This window comes from Manis pentadactyla, chromosome 1 (genome assembly GCF_030020395.1).
Source record: "Manis pentadactyla isolate mManPen7 chromosome 1, mManPen7.hap1, whole genome shotgun sequence".
Lineage (NCBI taxonomy): Eukaryota > Metazoa > Chordata > Mammalia > Pholidota > Manidae > Manis > Manis pentadactyla.
In genome coordinates, this window is record NC_080019.1 from 70,753,051 (window position 1) to 70,775,982 (window position 22,932).

Consider the following 22,932-nt stretch of genomic DNA (forward strand, 5'->3'; position numbering starts at 1 on the left):
CCAAGAAGTTGTCCATTTCTTCTAGGTTTTCCAGATTATTAGCATATAGGTTTTCATAGTATTTTCTAATAATTCTTTGTATTTTCATGGGGTCCGTCGTGATTTTTCCTTTCTTGTTTCTGATTCTGTTGATGTGTGTTGATTCTTTTTCTCTTAATAAGTCTGGCTAGAGGCTTATCTATTTGTTATTTTCTCAAGGAACCAGCTCTTGGTTTCATTGATTTTTTTCTATTGTTTCATTCTTCTCAATTTTAGACACATTTATTTTTAACAGCTTTTTAAAGTTATAACTGACATACACTAAACTGCACATGAAGTACAAAACTTCAAGTTTTAACACACTATACACACTTGAAACCATCACTAAAATCAAGATAATGACATAATATGCCCATAAGCTTCCTCATGCTCCTTTGTAATGCCTCACTCCCATCTCTCCCTGTTCCCAAGCAATCAGTGATGTGTTTAATGTCACTGTAGATGAGTTTGCATTTCCTAGAATTTTATATAAATAGAATCATGCATACATACTCTTTTATACTGGCTTATTTTACTCAAAGCATAAATATTTGTAGATTAACTAGGTTGTTGTGTGTTTTAATACTTCATTTCTTTATATTCCTGAGTAATATTCATTTGTATGGATAAATCACAGTCATTTATGTTGTTTACAGATTTTGGTTATTACAAAAGAGCTGTTAGGATCATATATATAATTTTTTTATATGGACATATGCTTTTTCTTTAGTAAATACTTGTTCTGTAGTTTTCTTGTAATTTCTTTGTCTGGTTTTGGCATCAGAATAGTGGGCCTCATCAATGAGTTGGGAAGTATTCCCTCGTATTTGTCTCGAGGAGTTTGTATTGAGATTGTATTATTAGTTCCTTAAGTGTTCATCAGAAGCCATCTAGGCCTGGAATTTTCTTTGTGGGAAGGTTTTTAATTACAAATTCAATTTCTTTCATAGATTTATGGCTATTCATGTTATGTATTTCCTCTTCAATAAGGTTTGGAATTTGCTTCATCTAAGTCATCAAATGTATTAGAATGAAGTTGTTCATCATATTTCCTTATTTTCCTTTTAACATTATAGAGTCTGTAGTGATGTCACCTCTCTCATTCCATATGTGTCTTTTTTTCTGATCAGTCTGGCTAGAGGTTTATCAATTGCACTGATCATCTCAAAAACTAGCTTTCATTTCACTGATTTTTTTTCTCTGTTGGTTTTTTTTTCTTGTTTTCTGTCTCACTGATTTCTGCTGTGATCATTATTACTTAAACTGCTTTGGGTTTATTTTGCTTTTCTTTTTCTAATTTAAGGAGGAGAGTAAAGTCACTGATTTGAGTCCTTTCTTTGTTTCAAATATGGCTGTTTAGTGCAGTAAGTTTCCCATAGTTTTGCTTTAGGGTCATCCCACACATTTTGATATGCTGTTTTTATGTTGATTCAGTTCAAAATACTTAATTTCTTTTTAATTTTTCTTTCACCCCTGGGTTACTGACAAGTGCGTTACTTTCCAAATATTTTGGATTTTGTTAATTTGATTTATTAACCATTATAATGAGAATATGCTTTATCTTACTTGAATCTTTTTAACTTTATTGAGACTTGTTTTATGGTATAGCATGTGATCTAGTTTGGTAAACATTCTGTGTGTTCTTTTAAAGAAAATGTATTCTGCTGCCATCGGGTGGAGTGTTCTATAAATATTATTAAGGTCAAGCCGGATAATAGTGCTAAGTCTTTTATATCCTTACTGAATTTCTGTCTACTGCTTCTGTTCAACTGAAACCCTCAACTATAACCGTGGGTTTCTATCTTGCTGCAGTTTTATCAAGTTTTGTTTCATTTATTTTGAAGATTTGCTATTAGGTACATAAATATGAATTGACTGACCCTTTCATCATTATGAAATTACCTTCTTTATCTCTAGGAATAGTCTTTACTCTAAAATCTACATTGCCTCATGTTCATATAGCCTGAGTCCAGCTTTCTTTTGATTAGTATTACCAGTGTGTGTCTTTTTCACTCCCACACTTTTCATATATCTATGTCTTTATGTTGAAAGTGTGTTTCTTCAAGGCAAGACACATACAGCTGTGCTCGGTTTTTACCCAATCTGACCATCCATGTTTTTTATTTGGGGTGTTTAGGCCAGTAAAACTTTAATGTGATTATTGATATGGTTAGGTCTAAGTGTCTCTATTTTGCCATTTGTCTGGCATTTTTCTTATGACTAGTAATGTCAGGCATCTTTACATATTCTTTTTGGCCATTTGTATAACTTCTTCAGAGAACTGTTGCCCATTTTTAATTCGGGTTTTTTTGTTGTTGTTGAGTTGTAGATGTTCCTTATTACATATTCAGGACATTAACTTTTCTCAGTTATATTATTTGCAAATATTTTATCCCATTCTGCTGGTTGTCTTTTCACTCTGTTGATTGTTTCCTTTGATCCACAGAGGTCTTTAATCAATGCAGTTCCATCTGTCTAGTTTTGCTTTTCTTGTCTGTGCTTGTAGTGTCATATTCAAGAAACCATTCCCAAATGCAATGTCCTGAAGGTTTTCCCCTATGTTTTTTTCTAGGAATCTTACCTTTAGGTCTTTGATCCATTTTAAGCTGTTGTATATGGTATAAGGTAAGGATCCAACTTCATTCTTTTGCACATGGATATCCAGTTTTCCCAATATCATTTGTTGAAGAGACTGTCTTTTCTCCATTGTATAGTCTTGAGATCCCTGTCAAAAATCATTTGGCCATATACACAGGGATTTATTTCTGTGCTCTCTATTCTGTTCTGCTGGTCTGTATGGCAATACCACAACAACTTGATTATTGCTGCTTTGTAGTAAATTCTGAAATCAGGAAGTGTGGTGCCTCAACTTTGTCCTTTTTAAGATTGTTTGACTACTTGATATCCCTTGAAATTAAACACAATATTTTGCATTTATTTTCTATTTCTACAAAAATGCCCTAAAACTATTTTGATCTTTGTTCTCAGATGCAGCCAAATTACTTGGAAAGATTTAATCCTTTTGGGCATGGCTTTTAAGTTTTGTTAGGCAGAAATTGTTCCACCTGCTGTTGGAATTCACTTAGATATACGTATGTTTTAAAAAGTTATGCAACAGATTTTAGACATTATTTTAATAGCTACTTAAAATGGAAAGGCAAATAAAAACAGTGACCTAACATCTTAAACCCATCAGGTTGCCAAAAATGAAACTGATGGTACCACCAAGTACTGGGGAGGATATAAGAAATAAGAAGCACATTGCTCTGCAAAGTGGTATATCAGAAAGAGGTGAAGATGATCATAGTCTATGACCCACAATTCCACTTCTAGAAATTTACCCCTGAGAAACTTTTACCCTTGAGAAATACAAATATACCAAAACACAAGTAAAAGCACAGCACAATTCATAGTATCAAAAGCTTGGAAACAACCTGAATTCCAATAGCAGGTGACTAGATAATTATATTCACTTCATGCAATACTATACAACCATTAAAATGAACTGTTTTAAAATACAAAAATATATTATATAAACATGAGATAATCTTGGAAATATATGTTAAATGAGAAAAGTGTACAGTGGATATCATTTGTGAAAACTGTAAAGCACTTAAAATAGCAATTTATATTATTACTGGAAAAATATGGACAGATGGATAGGAAGAATAATTAACACACATGCACTTTAGGATTGCTGGTCAGGGAAAGGATAAAAATGAGGGAGGACTTTAATCATATCTCTAATGTTTTATTTCTTACAGAAAACAAAGAGCTGATACATAAAATAAATGGTAAATTGTTGATATATCTCAAACCTGGGTAGAGAAAATATGTTTATTATATTATTCTCACTATTCTTTTGCATGTTTCACAATTTAACATAAGAAGGAAAGTTTAAACAGCATAATATTACATGAGGGCACATCCTGTAACTGTACAGTGGTCCTTCCATCCATAATGCATTTTACCTAACCATCATCTTCACTTGGTTTTAAGAAAAAAAAGCACACATTTGCTTAAATATGGCGGCGTGAGAAGTGAGAAAGAAACCGCCTCCCAAACCACATATAATATGAAAATATAGCAAATAAAATTAATCCAGAAAGAGCAACAGCAAAGAAAGCTGTGACAGACTGCCTACATCTGGGGAAAAGAGCAGACCTCACGGACAAGGCTAAAGTACCAAAGCCATGCTCTGGCAGGATACAAGCCCTTCCCCCACCCCAGCTCATCAGTGGAAGGAAGAGAAACAGAGCAGGGAGGGGGTGGAAGCCTAGGACTGCTGAACACCTAGCCCTGGAGATCTGTTCCGGAAGCATGAACCTACATTACATGGTGCTATGGAGATTAGTAGGGTTGTAAACTAAGAGATGTGGAATACTTGAAAAGACTGAGATCCCAGCCGCTTGGGGAGAAAAAGTACCCACAACCAACCGCACTGGGACAAAAGAAAGGTGGGCACTCTGAGAGACTTCCCAACAGCAAGAGGGCTGCTAAAGGGACAAGGATTGCACAGAGTTTGCTCCTCAGGAGAAAGGAAAAGTAGACAAAACTGTCCCAGGGCACTCAGCCCAGTAGGTTGGGAACTTTGAGAAGCTTCAGGTACATTATGCCCCTGGCTGGCAACACAGCTCCAAACCTCCCACTGCCATATGCAGTAGTCTGCCACTCCATCCTCCCACTAGCAACAGCTCCCAAACCTGCTGCCCCTGCCACTGCACCAGGCCAGCCAGAGGGCAGCCGTGCCTACAGCAGCTACAAGGGCATACTATAGAGGCTCCTCCCTGGGTGCTCAGCCCACTGGCCCTGGCAGTGGAGGTAGGCACCGCAACTGGGAAGGAAGAAAGAGCTCCTTCCAACCGGCAGGCACCAGCACTGCTTGCCTGCGAAACCTGCCATCACACCAGGGGCTGAGCAGCTCAGAGAGTAGAGTTTCTGGGCACTAGGGCGCCACCTACACCAAGTTATTTTTACAAATAGGAACCATCAAAAGAACCTGGTACAAATGAAAATCCCACAAACACCAGAAAGAGGGCCAAATGAAACTGAACTCACCAATATTACTGAAAAAGATTCCAAATAAAAATTATAAACATGCTCACGGAGCTACAGAAAAATATTCAAGACCTCAAAGAAGAATTCAAGAGATAGAAACTTTGAAAAATACAGTATCCAAAATGACACATATGACAGAAGGATTTAAAAGCAGATTAGATGAGGTAGAGGAAATGGTAAATGAAATAGAAACTAGAGAACAGGAATACAAAGAAGCTGAGGCACACAGAGAAAAAAGGATCTCTAGGAATGAAAGAATATTAAGAGAACTATGTGACTAATCCAAATGGAATAATATTCACATTATAGGAGTACCAGAAGAAGAAGAGAGAGAAAAGGGGATAGAATGTGTCTTTCAGGAGGTAACTGATTAAAACCTCCCCAATCTATGTAAGGAGATAGTCTTCAGGCCATGGAGGTGCACAGGACTCTGAGCACAAGGGACCCTAGGAAGACAACACCAAGACATATATTAATTCAAATGGCAAAAATCAAGGACAAGGACAGAGTATAAAAAGCAGCCAGAGAGAGAAAAAAGATCACATACAAAGGAAAACCCATCAGGCTATCATCAGACTTCTCAATAGAAACCTCACAGGCCAGAAGGGAGTGGCATGATATATTTAAAGCAATGAACCAGAAGGGCCTTAACTATCCAGCAAGATTATCAATCAAATTTCAGGTAGGAATTAAACAATTTCCAGATTAGCAAAAGTTGAAAGAATTTACTTCCCACACTGCATCTACAGTGTATTTTGAAGGGACTGCTATTGATGGAAGTGGTCCTAAGACTAAACAGCTGTCACCAGAGGAAATAAAACCACAGTAAAGGAAGTACACCAATTACTAACAAAACGCAAAACTAAATCAACTACCCCCGAATTCAGTAAAGGAATACATAAAGAGTACACAATATGATACCTAATATATAAAGAATGGAGGAGGAAGAAAAAGGAGAAAAAAAACCCTTTAGATTGTGTTTGAAACAGAGTACTAAATGAGTTGTTAGACTGCTAGATACTAAAGAAGTTAGTATCTTTGAACCTTTGGTAACCACAAATCTAAAGTCTGCAATGGCAATAAGTACATACCTGTTGATAATCACCCTAAATGTAAATGGTCTGAACCACCAATCAAAAGAAATAGAGTTACTGAATGGATAAAAAACAAGACCCATCTATATGCTGCCTACAACAGACTCACTTCAAACCCAAAGGCATAAACAGACTAAAAGTGAAGGGATGGAAAAAGATATTTCATGCAAACAATAAGGAGAAAAAAGCAGGAGTCGCAGTACTCGTATCAGACAAAATAGACTTCAAAACAAAGAAAGTATCAAGAGACAAAGAATGACATTACATAATGATAAAGGGGTAAGTCCAACAAGAGGATATAACCATTATAAATATCTATGCACTGAACACAGGAGCACCTACATTTGTGAAACAAATACTAACAGAATTAAAGGGGGAAATAGGATGCAATGTATTCATTTTAGGAAACTTCAACACTCCACTCACTCCAAAGGACAGATCAACCAGACAGAAAATAAAGACTAAGAGGCACTGAACAACACATTAGAACACATGGACCTAACAGAAATCTACAGAACTCTACACCCAAAAGCAGCAGGATACAAATTCTTCTCAAGTGCACATGGAACATTTTCAAGAACAGGTCATATAGTAGGACACAAAAAGAGCCTCAGTAAATTCACAAAGATTGAAATTTGGTTAATTCTACCAACCAGCTTCTCAGACCACAAAGGTATGGAACTAGAAATAAATTACATAAAGAAAATGAAAAAGCCCACAAACACATGGAGGCTTAACAACATTCTCCTAAATAATCAATGGATCAATGACCAAATAAACACAGAGATCAAGCAATATTAAGAGACAAATGAAAACAATAGCTTAACACTCCAACTTCTGTGGGACACAGCGAAGGCAGTTCTAAGAGGAAAGTACATAGCAATACAGGCCTATCTCAAGAAAGAAGAGCAATCCCAAATGAACAATCTAAACTCACAATTAATGAAACTAGAAAAATAAGAAAAATGAGGCCCAAAGTCAGTACAAGGAGGGACATAATAAAGATCAGAGAAGGAATAAATAAAATTGAGAAGAATAAAACAATAGAAAGAATTATTGAAACCAGGAGCTGGTTCTTTGAGAAAATAAACAAAATTGATAAACCCATAGCCCGACTTATCAATAAAAAGAGAGAGTCTATAAACATAAACAGAACCTGATTGAGAAAGGGAACATCACTACGGACACCACAGAAATACAAAGAATTTTTAGAGAACACTATGAAAAATTATATGCTAACAAAGTGGATAACCTAGAAGAAATGGACAACTTCCTAGAAATATACAACTTTCGAAGGCTGACCCGGAAAGAAACAGAAAATCTGAATAGACCAATTACACCGGCAAAAAAATTGAATTGTTAATCAAAAAACTACATAAGAACAAAAGTCCTGGACCAGGTGGCTTCACTGCTGAATTTTAGCAAACATTTAGTGAGGACCTAATACCCATTCTACTTAAAGTTTTCCAAAAAGTAGAAGAGGAGAGCCTACTTCCAAACTCATTTCATGGGGCCAAAATCACTCTAATACCAAAACCAGGCAAAGACACCACAAAAAAAGAAAATTACAGACCAATATCTCTGATGAACATAGATGCAAAAATACTCAATAAAATACCAGCAAACAAAATTCAAAAATACATCAAAAAGATCATCCATCATGATCAAGTGGGATTTATTTCAGGGATGTAAGTATGGTACAATATTAAAAAATCCATCAATATCATACAGCACATCAATAAAAAGGACAAAAATCATATGATCATCTCCATAGATGCTGAAAAAGCATTCGACAAAATTCAACATCCATTTACAATAAAAACTTTCACCAAAATGGGGATAGAGAGCAAGTACCTCAACATAATAAAGGCCATATATGAAAAAACCAGAGCCAACAGCATAATTAACAGTGAGAAGCTGAAATCTTTTTTTCTAAGATCAGGAACAAGACAAGGGTGCCCACTCTCACCACTTTTATTCAACATAGTACTGGAGGTCCTAGCCACGGCAATCAGATAACACAAAGAAATAAAAGGCATCCAGATTGGTAAGAAAGAAGTTAAACTGTTACTGTTTGCAGATGACATGATATTGTACATAAAATCCCTAAAGAATCCACCCCAAAACTACTAGAACTAATAACTGAATTCAGCAAAGTTGCAGGATATAAAATCAATACACAGAAATCTGTTGCATTCCTAAATACTAGTGATGAACTAGCAGAAAGAGAAATCAGGAAAACAATTCCATTTAAATTTGCACCATAAAGAATGAAATACCTATTCATTCTTTAGGTTTATTCCTACAAACCTAATCAAGGAGGTGAAAGGCCTATATCTTGAAAACTACCAGACACTCATGAGAGAAATTAAAGAAGAATGGAAATACATCCCGTGCTCGTGGATAGGAAGAATTAATATTATCAAAATGACCATCCTGCCTAAAGCAATCTACAGATTCAATGTAATCCTTATTAAAATACCAACAGCATACTTCACTGAACTAGAACAAATAGTTTTAAAATTCATATGGAATCACAAAAGACTCTGAATAGCCAAAGAAATCCTGAGAAGGAAGAATGAAGCTGGGGGGATTATGCTCCCCAACTTCAAACTCTACTACAAAAGCACAGTAATAGATCAGTGAACAGAATAGAGAGCCCAGATATAAACTCAAGCATATATGGTTAATTAACATACGATAAGGGAGCAATGGCTATACAATGGAGAAATGACAGCCTCTTCAACAACTGGTGTTGGCAAAACTGCACAGCTACATGTAAGAGAATGAAACTGGATTATATTCTAACCCCATACACAAAAGTAAACTCGAAATGGATCAAAGACCTGAATGTAAGTCATGAAACCATAAAACTCTCAGAAAAAAACACAGGCAAAAATATCTTGAATATAAACATGAGCAACTTTTTTCCTGAATACATCTCCTCGGGCAAGGGAAACAAAATAAAAAATGAACAAATGGGACTACATCATCCTGAAAAGCTTCTGTACAGCAAAGGAAACCATCAACAGAACAAAAAGGCATCCTACAGTATGGGAGAATATATTTGTAAATGACATATCCAACAGGGGGTTAACATCCAAATTATATAAAGAACTCACATGCCTCAACACCAAAAAGGCAAATAACCCTATTAAAAAACAGGCAGAGGATATGAACAGACACTTCTCCAAAGAAAAAATTCAGATGGCCAACAGGCACATGAAAAGATGCTCCACATCACTAATTATGAGAGAAATGCAAATTAAAACCACAATGAGATATCACCTCACACCACTAAGGATGGCCATTGAAAAAACTAAGAACAACAAATGCTGGCAAGGATGCAGAGAAAGGAGAACCCTCCTACACTGCTGGTGGGAATGTAAACTAGTTCAACCATTGTGGAAAGCAGTATGGAGGTTCCTAAAAAAACTCAAAATAGAAATACCATTTGACCCAGGAATTCCACTCCTAGGAATTTACCCTAAGAATGCAGGAGCCCAGTTTCAAAAAGACATATACATCCCTATGTTTATCACAGCACTGTTTACAATAGCCAAGAAGTGGAAGCAACATAAGTGTCCATCAGTAGATGAATGGATAAAGAAGAGGTGGTACATATACACAATGGAATATTATTCAGCCATAAGAAGAAAACAAATCCTACCATTTGTAACAACATGGATGGAGTTAGAGGGTATTATGCTCAGTGAAATATGCCAGGCAGAGAAAGACAAGTACCAAATAATCTCACTCATCTGTGGAGCATAAGAACAAAGCAAAAACTGAAGGAACAAAACAGCAGCAGACTCACAGAACCCAAAAATGGACTAACAGTTGCCTAAGGGAAAGGGACTGGGGGAGGTGGGTGGGAAGGGAGGGAGAAGAGGAATAAGGGGCATTACGATTCGCACACATAATGGAAGGGGGGACACGGTGAAGGCAGTATAGCACAGAGAAGACAAGTAGTGACTCTATAGCATCTTACTATGCTGATGGACAGTGACTGTAATGGGGTATTGATAATGGGAGGAATCTAGTAACCACAATGTTGCTCATGTAACTGTATATTAATGACACCAAGTTAATTAATTAAAAAAAAAGAAAACTCAGGCAAAAATCTCTTGAATATAAACATGAGCAACTTTTTCGTGAATGCATCTCCTCAGGCAAGGGAAACAAAAGTAAAAATGAACAAAGCGACTACATCAAACTAAAAAGCTTACTGTAAATAGTGCTGCAGTAAACATAGGGGTGCATATGTCTTTTTGAGTCTGAGATCTTGCTTTCTTGGGTAAATAACTAGGATTGGAATTACTGGGTCAAATGGTATTTCTATTTTTAGTTTTTTGAGGAACCTCCATACTGTAAGCTAAACAGCAAAGGACACCATCAGCAGGATAAAAAGGCATCCTACACTATGGGAGAATATATTTGTAAACAATATATCCCAAAAGGGGTTAACATCCAAAGTATATAAAGAACTCCCATGCCTTAACACTCAAAAAGCAAATAACCTCATTAAAAAATGGGCAGAGGATATAGAATAGACATTTCTTCAATGAAGAAATTCAGATAGCCAACAGGCACATGAAAAGATGCTCCACATTGCTAATTATCAGGGAAATGCAAATTAAAACCACAATGAGATATCACCTCACACCAGTTAGGATGGCCAACATCCAAAAGACAAGGAACAACAAATGTTGGCAAGGATGCGGAGAAAGGGGAACCCTCCTACAATGCTGGTGGGAATTTAAATTAGTTCAACCATTGTGGAAAGCAGTATGGAGGTTCCTCAAAAAATTAAAAATGGAAATCCAAGAAAGGTCTAGAGGTTACCAAAGGGGAGGGGTGGGAAAGGGTGAGTGGGAAGGGAGGGAGAAGGGGATTGAGGACTATTATGATTGGCACACATGCTTTGTGGGGGGTGTCATGGAGAAGACAGTGTAGCACAGAGAAGACAAGAAGTGACTCTGTGGCATCTTACTACACTGATGGACAGTGACTGCAATGGGGTGGGACTTGATAATATGGGTGAATGTAGTAACCACAATGTTTTTCATGTGAAACCTTCATAAGGGTGTATATCAATGACACCTTAATAAAAAGAAAATATAGCAGAAATCCTGTTTTTAAAGCAAATTACATAGCATGTCCCCTAATGCTAACATTTCAATGGGGGTTGAACATGGAAGGCTGCACACAGGAATGCACAAACATGGAATTAATAGGGTATTTTTTTTCAAAACTTATACTATCTATATTATGAAGAGAATCTACTATGTTCCAGACAGTTTATATAAATTATCTATAATCTTTAAAACAACCCCCAAAGGCAGAAGTTACATCTATTTTTCCTGATAAAGAAACTCAAGCTCACTAAGGTTAAATAACTTGCCCAATACCACTCAGCACGTAAGCACTAGAGTTGTATAATTCAAACAATGGTGTCAAGGTCCATGTGTCTACTATTCCATATAAGGCTGGGCCCAGGAAAGTACTCTGGACCTGCCACAGGAGAGTTTAATCATTCTGCTCACAGAGTTAGATTGGCCCTTACCCAACTTTTGCAACCTTAGAAAATTTTACTTTTGTTAATTTCAGTACCTTATAATAACATTAATTGACTGATCCAGTGTTTTTTGTTTATGTGATTTAATGTGACAGATTTTTCCTGTAAGTCTGTTTATTCAGCTATTACAAGCATTTCAGGGCAAATTCACTAGAGACTTTATTCTTAGCTAAAAATAATGACCTAAACTTTGTGAAAGCAAAAATAAGTTTGAAACTGATTCTTCATGGTGGCCTAAAACCAAAGACTAAGATACACCATCATGACATTGTGAGGAACACATCATTATCAGGCGAAAGTACATCTCACACTTAAGTAATTTCTAATTTATAAAACTTTCACATACATTATCACATTTGACTCACATCAATCCAGTCAGTTAAACGGAACTGCGAATAATTTTGTTATAATTATAGAAATATATAAATATTATACATTTATGTTAATATTAATATGACATAGTATTATCTATTTCCTCTTATTATTTTATACCCACTTTACATATGAGGAAACAGACTCAGAGGTCAACCTGCAGCCCATGTCATCTGCTGGTAAATGAAAACTAGTACTATTTTCATTATGTGTGAGTTTTTTGTCCCATATTCCTTTCAATAAACCACACTGACTCTTGAATGTGCAAGAGCAATGAAGACATAAAATAGGATGTCAAGGAAACCAAGGAATCATGTTTCCACATGATATTCAAGGGAGAGATCTGAGCCTCTTTTATGTAGACATCAAAATTAGATGACTTAATATAGAGATTTACAAACAATAATGTATGTAGTTATTTTTACTTTCTTAATTCTAATTTAACCCCCAATTCTCCCTTTTTTCCTAAGAAGTAAAATATGTACTTATAGATTCTAGAATTATCACTCATAAGCAAGTTAATTTCATGAGTACATAGGAAACGAAGCATGGTGTTTTCAGAGGTATGATATTAAGGATTGCTACTACTACTACTGGTTTGTCTGGTATGGTCCCAAAATGTGGCAGAAAGCTGAAAACATACAAAAGCGATGAAAAATCAGATTGGAAAATAAACAAATTTATATGAATAGTTTATATTTGAAATGCCTATATTTCCCCTGTGGCATTGATTCTTAAAAGTCTTTGGATTTTTAGCCTTTTTGATAAAAAGCTACAGGCCCTCCACCCAGAAAAATGCCCAAAGATCTAAATTATGCATATGATTTCAGGGAGTTTGCAGATGCACACTCCACCTTCAAGCCCATTCATGGACCATGTAGAGTTCTACAGACTCCAGGTGAAGGACTCCAGCCCAGGTTTTCCCAAAAACTTTCCTTTGAAAGAAAACATTTTAAAATAATTTCTTGAAGAACATGTTCTCAGTGGCATTCTTCAACATTTTCAGTGGAAAACAATCAGTTAATCAGCAAGAATTGCTGATATAAAACTGAGCAATAAATGTGTCTCATGAAAGACAAACATGTACATATATAATCATGATTCATGTCTACTGATAAAAATGTATAAATGGAATTATATGGGAGGAAAAAGAGGAAGCAAATATTTCAAAAATAGGTCTGATAAAGATTTTCCTGAGAGAATAATGGTTAAGATGGGTGGGCCCTGTAGAATAAGGCGACTGACCTTTAAAGTCGTGGTTTGGGATGTAACATATTTCGAAAATCTTGACTTCTAAAGCATATCCTACTATGTCAGTCTTTTTTTATGAAAATTATTCCTTATAGAAACTTCCAAACAATGGGAGTTAGCTACTTAAAAGGATGAGTTAATAGGCATGTACTAATAAAAAAAAAACACACCAGAAAACTAAAAAGTATAAAAATCTCAGACAAAACCCTCACAAGTCACCCAGTCCAACCTCCTCTATTACAGATGAGAAAACTGTGGCCATACCCTTGGTTCCTCAGAAGACAACACAGTCACCAAGAACAAGTCTCCACTGAAGAGCAGTAAGTAATACTAGGAAGAAATATTAAGGAATGAAATGGAATTTACAAGTACTTAACATCTGTATTTTTGCTAGCATCCTTCGTTGGTCCTTATGACAGATGATCCCAGGTCACAAAAGAAAGAATTCCAAGGGATATCCCAGGAGAGTAGACACTCCACAAAGCAGAGGCTGGACTCTTTCGATCACTGCCTTACGTTTATGTGTGCCTGGCTGAGTGGGTTACTGGACTATATGCCCTGGCAGATATTAAACCTCTGTTCACTAAATGGGTAAGTAGCTTTAAATGATGCCTGCAAAGAAACTGGGTGCTGAAAATAACACTACTCATCCAAGCATTAAGAAAATAGAGGAGCTGCCACCTCCACTCCTAATGAGTCTTTGCCAGCTACATCAGAAAATAAAACAGAGGCAAATGTGACAATCAAGACAAAAAGTTCAAAATCACCAAGACTATGTAAAATAAAGTTTTACAGTCACTGGCAATTGACCGTGTGTACTGTACTTTGAGATGTTAGGTAAAGATACTATAAAACACTTCAAATTCACAACATATTCTTAAAAATCATATTATTCTTTCAGATTTCATCTTCCACTGCTCTAATACACATAACATATACATTAAGCAGCACTTGAATAATAAATTTAAAACATGGGAGCCACTGTTTCTGGGAGAAAGAGCTCCAACTTCCCACTTCTGCTGAAATAGGTAAGGGGGAAAGGTAAAACAGGATAGGAATAGGATAGGATATAGGGTTTCTATGCACCACAAAATAGAATAGGAATTCTTTCCACCATTTGCTGCTACTGTGTTAATGACTGCATTTCTTCTATGCTGCCAGACTGAGAAATGGGTTGTGTTTGGAAGAAAAGAGAAGGAACCCTAAAAACCTCAATTCCAGCAGAAGGATATTCAGAAAAGGCCCATAAACTTTTATAATTCTTGAAGCAGTTCAGGCCCAGACACACTGAGTGTTAGAGATAAAATCAGCACTTAAAAGAAGAAAACAGGCACTCAGTGTAATATATTCAGAATTTGAAGATACAGGTGCTTACAGTGCACACCTAACCCCAAGTGCTGCTCCATCCTCCACACACTCATATTACTCTGGGGTCCTTAGCAATACACCCTTTTACAGCACCAAATGTAAGTCAGCGTGAACATGGACTTTTTAAATGGCGAGATAAGGCCACACCATTAGTAACATTTGTAACTATGCAAAGTAACATAATAAGGGTAATCAAATATCATGCTTTGGGCAGTAAGCTGATCTAAACTGAGGATCATAAAGGAATGTTATCCCCCTCCTCTGCAAGCACACAATTGAGCATTTGGCTGGTTCATTATCAAAGGCCTGGCACAGGTCAGAGCTTTTGTTGGGCTCAGAGCATAATACAGGGAAGAGAATTCTGGCTCCTAAGAAAGCCTTTATAAAGGGTTTTTTTTTTTAAGAGCTGTGTGAAATTTGTCCATGACACTCACTTCCAGAAAAAATTGGTCATAATATGTTCACTTCTCTAAGAAGAGCCACAGAGTAACTCTATTCTATGATGCATACTAATAAATGTAAATGGTTGACTGCTTCAAAAAGCTGAGCAGGTAAGTCTTAACTTCCTATTTTAGTTTGAGAGCTCAGGTCACTGCACAAAAGGAAATGTACTCAACTTTTTAAAAGCTGGCCTCTTTTAAGAAAACGAAAGAGTCTTTAATTCTTTGGCACCAAGATCTATGCAAATTGCCAGCAGTATCAGTATCCAAGTTTCCTGGACATGCATCATTCAAGACCTTCTCAGCTTTACATGGCTGGGAACTGCTCGCTCATTTTCTGCTCTGCTAAGAAAAGAGTTAAAGTAAGGCTGCTACAGTTTCAGGACTGTACAGGGTAAAGATATAAGGTTCTTTAGCCAACTTGAGAAACCATAAAAAATGGTCACAGTGAAAGGCTGCATGCTTATTTGTACAGTATTTAGAAGGAAACTCTTTCTGAAAGCCTTCAGTCTCCTCCCAAATTCAATGAAACAATGGGGAAAAAAAGCTTTTAATGAAAGAGAACTATGTCCAAGCACATTTTGGTACTTAAAAATGTAGAAAAGCAAAAATAATGGTAAAGAACTTATTTCAACTAAGATACTTTCTCCAGACTCTAGACTCCATATAATCTTACCACGTCCCTAGCACTCGCAATATCTTCTATTGCCATTTGTTTTATGTATCTGTGGAGTTCCTTTAGAAAAAAGAACAGTTTTGCTTATCTATGATTAAACTACAGACTAGAAGAGCTAGTTCACTGGATGAAAGAATCAGGCTTTGATGCAGTACTATATACACATTCCAGATAACACTGAAGGAGTATATTCAGTCACCTTAGCATTTTCCTAAGAATGTGTATACACTTATAAAGGGAAAATAAAGCCAAATCAAAAATTATGAACTTAGTGTTTTAAAATACAATCTTGAATAAACCAATAGTCCTTTTGTACCTAACAAGTATTGCTTAAGGAAGAAATAGTTTTCAAAAAGGAAAAATTAAGAGAGAATTAAGAATTATGTGACCCTCACTAATAGTGATTACTATTTGCATTGATTATGCAAAGCCACCCAGAATCCTAATGCAAGAAGGCACTTAAAAACAAAACAAAACAAAAAGCCATGAGGGGCTTATACCAATTTAACAAACGTATGAAGAAGTGACTCCAGCCTCTGAGGCTAGATTATTGCTATTCACATAAGGGAAATTTTTGCATACCTGCTTCTGTTGGTCTTATTAACACCCAAGACTTGGCGGTCCAGAAAGCAATTCAGAAGATTTAAAACTCAGTTTCTCTAAACTGTGTCTCTCCTCAAATAATCCTCTGCCAAAGTCAGTGTTTGACCCAAGGAAACAAGCAACGGCCACACTAAAGCGTTCTGCTTACTACTACCGATTTTAATCTCAAAAGAACTTGGTCTCAAGTAGAAAGGACAATTTGCAACATGGGTGTGGTTTGGAACTATAAAGAAATCAAGAGGCCAAAATGTAGATGTCATCACCATTGGTTTGATTATGACTGTAACTAAAAATGTATACCAGGATATTCATTTTAACCCTGTAGATTCCACTCAAGCAGGTCTTCCTCCCATGGAATGGGACTGCCCTATGAGATCTTATACTATTTCTCTAAGTATTCTTCTGCCACTTTGATTTTGCAATGGCACTTTGTTTTAACCACATGAAAAATCATTAAGCAATTAAGTACACACAGGAAAGACTAGGAAAATTGTATTAAACTTAAAAAAAAACAAACCCTACACCCTATTGAATTTTTTCACTGTTTTTTGTTTTACAGACAGTGGACTAATTTCAAGCAAATGTAAAACATTACCTTTGAATAGTAACTGGAAATGTTATGTAGAATTACACAGGTTAAAGCTAGACAGTGCCTCAAGGATTATAGTCCAATTCTACTTTTTAGTGAGACAAGAACAGTTTCAGTTATAAAGTCTACAATCCATTTTCACTGAATGGTTAATTCTCTGAAGAGTAAACCTTAAACACTTTTTATGATAGGTCCATAAAGGTGAAAAGTGGCTATTATAAAACTGCTTCACAAAGTGAAAGAAAAAGCTGTTCTGTATGTGAGCTAGTCTGAAAAAAACAAGGTACATATTGCATGATTCCATTTACATGCAAATTCTAGAAAATGCAAACTAATCTATGGAGAAAGCAAATGAACAGGAGAGGAAGGAGAGACAGGCTGCAAAGGGACACAAGGAAACTTTTTGGGGTAATGAACACGTTCTGTATCCTGACTGTGGTGGTGATTGTGTGTATACTTCTGTCAAAACATACAGAATTGTCTGTTCTCCATGAGTTAAAGTCTACTATCTCTAAGTTATACCCCAATGATCGTTAAAAATACAATCACATATTTTTAAGTATTAAAAAGGCAACTATATGGAAAAAAGCTTACTCTCAGTCTGTGCAGCCACAGGATGGCAGAACTCAGACAATTAGGCAGAGAAATACCAGGAACATGTTTTTGCATCAATATAAGGAAAAAGATATTGACCAAGTGGTCCACACTAACCAGGCTACCTCCAACACACTGAAGCTGCCGTCACTGAGCCTGTTCCAACACAGGCTCAAAGTACATTTCCTGGGTGCGGATGCCATTGCCTTGGGAACCCTTCCATTGAAAATTGAACGAAGTGACCATTAATGTTTCTTGCATTGAAAATTCCATCATTTCAAGGAGGTCCACTTATGAATGTTTGTGACCGTGCTGCTGTTGTGTAGAATTCTGCTAATCTCCTAACTAAAGCCTACATCTGCCATGTCTGATTCCACGCTCCCCCAGACTTCACTTCACAGGAAAAGCCAATTATCTGCCCCAAATATCCTTTTAAAAAATGAATCCTGTGTGGTTATTTTCTGATTTTTTTAAAAACACTGTAACAATTTAAATATTTAAGATCCTGCCAATAATGCTGAGCAGGGGCACCCTTTGCACTAATCCTGCTGACACATGGGTGGGGGTGCCCAGGGTAAGTGCGGTCGACATTAAATGCCAGCCAGCAATTAGTGTGGTGGCTCTCACCAGCAGTCATCAGATCAACCCAGGGGGTGTATTTTAAATGAAGATTCTTGGGCCCCATCCCCAAAGATTCTCATTCAGAAGGTTTAGGGTAGGGCCGAGGAATCTGAACAGTGTAAAAAAATTAAGAATTTCTGAACTTTGTCCCCTAATGAATGACTAATACTACTTAAGCATTCCCCACTTTTCCCACCAACCACCCGAGACCATGCTAATTCTGACCAAGGCCCAAATGCAATTCCTGTCAGGAGTTAGGTCAGGAGCTGGCCCTTCTACTAAGCTAGACTCTGACAGGTATAGTTTTGATATAAACTGAGCTGGATTTGATGCTACTCTTGCCTCTTACTGACAGGTTCTGGGCACATCACATAAGTTCTCTGTACCTCAGTTTCCTCATCTGTATAAAGGGAATGACAAGACCTATTCACCCATGGGTGTTATGCAAATTTGGCACAGTTCTTCAAACATATTAACTATTCAATATGTTAATAGGTAACAAACTATTCATACTGTGATTTTTTTAATTCAAGTATTGTTGAGATGTACAATACTAAATTATTTTCATGTGTACAACATAGTGATTTGATGTTTATATACATTATGAAATGCTCATAGTTACTATGATTATTACCACCACAATGCTATTTTTTTTATTAAGTCAGAGCAACATATTTATAAGCATAGTTTGAATTCTCTAGCATTTTTCATCATGGTAACAAAATCTGGAAATAAATGGAAATAAGCTTCTACTCTGGACTGCATTGGAATTGAGTATGTTTATAAGAAGTTGTGGTGTGGGGAAAATAAATAAAAGAAACCAGAATATCTATACGTCTTTGAGCCTGTATATACCCAAGGAGACATAGTTGTACTCTAGACCTCTAGAAAGATTGTCTGAAGCAAAAAGACATTTTCCCCAAGCAGAAGCATTTAGGAAATTTATTTTTTTTCCACCTTAGAATATGAAATGCCAACTATATGGATGGTTGAAACCAGTCCTTGCATTACTGAGCATTTTGGTGGTTAACAAGGCCTCCATTATGATTTGAGGAAAGCTGAAAGTGAAACTGAATTACTTGCTAAAGGTACAAAGCAAGTGAAATAGTCTTGACTGCCAGGTGACTGTGAAGGACGTCAATGATGTCACTGAACAATTATACAGTTAAATAACTGAAACTGCTTAGACACAAACAGGAAGCAAACAGCACGGCGTCGCTGAGTCCATACTGCTGGCAGGTGATCCTGTCACAGTCAAATGGTAGGTCGTTCAGGTCACAACTAGAAAAATAATCAGTCTAAAAATTTAATGAAATATAAAACCTGTGCTTAATTAATTATAAAGAATGATGCAGGAAGGAATGCAATACCTGTTTCATTATTTTCTTTCTAAATCTGTAGGTGTTCCTCCTCTCTGCCTGCATTCATTCCTTCATCATTCCCTTTTCTCTCCTTGATCCTTTATAATAGGAAATATTAACAGATGAGAAAAGAGGCATTTAAAGCAAGTCTTCATGTTTGCACCTGCTGGTCCTTCTCAGGCTCTAGTCCCCTAGAGGGGGCAGGATTATCTGCTGGGGAAAACCATTCTCCTTGGTTTCCACAAAGGCCTGCTGCTAACACAGCACCTTGGGCCTCTCTCTCTACACCCCTTTCTTACTCTCCCCAAAAGGAGGGGAACTCACTTATCTCAATGGCGAGAGGTAAGTGTCTTAGGTCCAGTGAGCCTCATTCCTCTACTGCAATGGTGCTCAAACTTTAATTGTAACAGAATCACAAGGAGGGCTTGTCAAAACATAGACTTCTAGGCCCTACCCTCCAGGGGTCAGATTCAGTTTGTCTAGGCTGGAGACCACAGATCTGCAATTCTAACAAGTTGTGAGCTGAGGCTGATGCCGCTTGGCTGGGGACCATTCTGAGAACCACCGCTTCACGGAGCAGGGCCGAAGAAGTCTGCATCACCGTCCTCACCCAGCTGGCCCTCTCAGCCTTTACCTGGATCTCGTTCTCAGGACACAAGCTCTCTTCCTCCTCCACGTGGTGAGCGACACAGAGGCAACTACCCGACAGGTCTGCCTGGGATGGGGTGAGTACAAGTTAAAATTCTGGGAGGAAAGATATGAGGAAGACTGTTTGGCCACAGGCCCAGCTGCAATCTTGGTCCAGCTCCACAAGGAATAAAGTTGAGATTTTGAACCCTGAAAGGCCTTTATTTCTCGATCAGTTCAGCAAATAAAGAAAAGTACAAATTATCAGCCCCGTCAACCCAAGCACATCCAGCATAGTGATCATGGGAACGATGGGGAATATGATCAGGAATTCCAAAGGCTGAGGCCTTGTTCTGGAAGCACAGCGACATGTCTTGTCTAAGCCATAATTCCAGACGACATTATCAATGCATACTGAGTAATGTTCCTGCTCCTGAAGAACATGCAGTTATCACCAAAGGGTGTAAATGGAGAGAGGATGTGGGGTTTTGAGGAAATTCAGCCTAGATGACTTCTCTGGGTCAATCGTCAACAACTGTCCAGGCCAGACTAGCTAGTTCAATAGCTCCCTCCACACCCACATAAGCAAAGCCCCCTTGGGCACCTCTTGAGCACCTTCTGCCCTCACTTCCCATTCTTGGTTCTGGCAGCTCTGCCTCTGTGCCATGTTCTCCCAGATCCTAAGATATTTGTGAGTCTCGATGCTCAGGTGACACTGAGGCTTCCACCCCTGCAGTGAAAACAATCTTGCTCCACCTCTACTCAGCCTCACTCTGCTCCTGGTGCCCTGAAGAGGGCTCAGCATCCCCAGGCCCTCTTACTGTAGGAGAGAAATACAGAGAGCAACATGTTTTCCGTAAGAGCAGCAAAGCTCACACACAGTCCTTCAGCAAGCAGAAAGGGAGAGAATAGGGTGAAACCCATGCCAGGTCTGCCTGCTATATGGCCTCTACACTCCCGGGGCAACCCCTTTCAGAGCTCTTGCAACTTCTTCACCAAATTAAGACACTCTCTTAGCTGCCAAAGGGACAAAACGGCACCAGGGAACAAATCCTGCCTAGACACATGCCCTCTATGGCTCATTAGTGCTGGTTGTTTTTTTTTTTAATTTTAGAGTACACATATAAAATGAGGAGATTAAAATAAAATTTATTTTCTCCTTTAAAATCAGAAGGTCAGGCAATACTGAGCCCACATTTCAACATGGTAACCTTGGGTTAGGCCAGCGACAGCCATTTCCTTTACACAAAGTGCAAACAAATTTGTCACCATCCTGATGATTGCCGGCCATGGTCCTTCTCCCACGACCTTCCTCCCATGAAGCATACATGAACAAAGAGTAGTTAAGCACAAACTCTACTACTTGCCATTGTTAATTTCCTGAGCTATCCCTGAACTCTAATTACAGTATTGTGCAGTTGAAAGAAAGAAAAATATGTTCTTTTTTTCTCCCCAACTAGTGGTTGCTTCCACTCAGTCAGGAAGCCATACTTCTAGGAATCATGAACAAATGGACAAGTGCTTATCCCAAAGTGGCCCAGCCTTGTGGATGGTGAGGAAAGAGAAGATAAAGAGACTCAAAATAAATAGGCTATCCTCACACAAGATCAGAACTCATAAAATAAAAAGTAGCCATATCCTGTATTGTTCTAAGATAAAAATTAAAAATTTCATAATCAGAAGTTACCAAATGTAGAATTTTGTGGCACACTTACATTATAGATAAAGCAAATAAAAGTTTATTTTCTGGAAAGACAGCCCTTTTCATTTAGCAATAAGCCAGACTATTGAAAAACTTAAGAGAACTATTACCTAGTTAGGAAATGATCACTGCAATAAAACCACACAAACGTCTTTCCTTGTCTTTAATCATCTGTTATTTGCATGCACAATGAACTGGTTGAAAGTCCCGCTATGACACAATCAAATGACTGCAGTGTCACATCCAGACTTACCCCAGAGGGGCACAAGTTTAGGTACCTTTTGAATTCTTGGCCTTTGTCAGTAAGATTAGATAAGTGTCAAGGTAAATACTTGATTTTCAAAATTCTTCCTCCTCTTCCTCACTTCTCTCCTTCCAAAGTCAGCATTTAAATGAGAAAATAAAGTGTATCACATCTTACTTTTCTTTTCTTCTTAGAGACTTTCCATGGCAAGAATGAATTCTGTAGTCCTTTTCCTCTTGGTTCAACATAAAACAGTTTCAAAAGTAAATCGGGAAATTTTGAACACCCCACCAGGCATCTCTCACAGGTTATATTCGCTTGAGAGCTCACCTTTTCTACTGATCCAGCTGGAGGAACAATGAAAGTCCCGCTAACTCTATCTATCATGGAGAGGCCCACCAGACTGGTCTGTAACAACGGTCCCTCTGGAAGATGATTTGCAGATTGCAGAGTATTTTCACATATGTCTCATGCAAGAGACTATTTTGTAAAGCCTGTATACTGAATATCTGTATTACGACTTTTGAGCAGACTTGAGGTGTTGTCAATCTAGCCTTGCCCTGAATCTCACTGATAATTCAGTTTGTTTAGAAAAGAGGAAGAGCTCAGCTGTTTATCTGGAGTTAGAGTCTGAGTTGGACATATTTGCTCACAGACAGAAACAAGTTAGAATTAAATCAGTGAAAACTATTAGAACTCTTGCTTCCTAAATGTTTCCTTTTTCAATTACATACTT

At 37.4% G+C, this 22,932-nt stretch overlaps 1 protein-coding gene across 4 annotated transcripts in view; it reads right to left on the reverse strand.

Moving 5' to 3' along the window:
• The window catches only part of PLS1 (plastin 1), a 128,176-nt gene that overhangs the window by 81,843 nt on the left and 23,401 nt on the right, over nucleotides 1-22,932 (reverse strand). Inside the window, exon 1 of one of the 4 annotated variants that reach the window (XM_036877272.2) lies at nucleotides 22,231-22,346. The exons of 2 other annotated variants lie outside the window; for them this stretch is intronic. The gene's annotated coding sequence lies outside the window, so the exon portion shown is untranslated. Of the gene's footprint in view, nucleotides 1-16,437; nucleotides 16,577-22,230; nucleotides 22,347-22,932 lie in introns of those variants that run through there. One more of the 4 variants, XM_036877271.2, reaches the window with a different exon arrangement.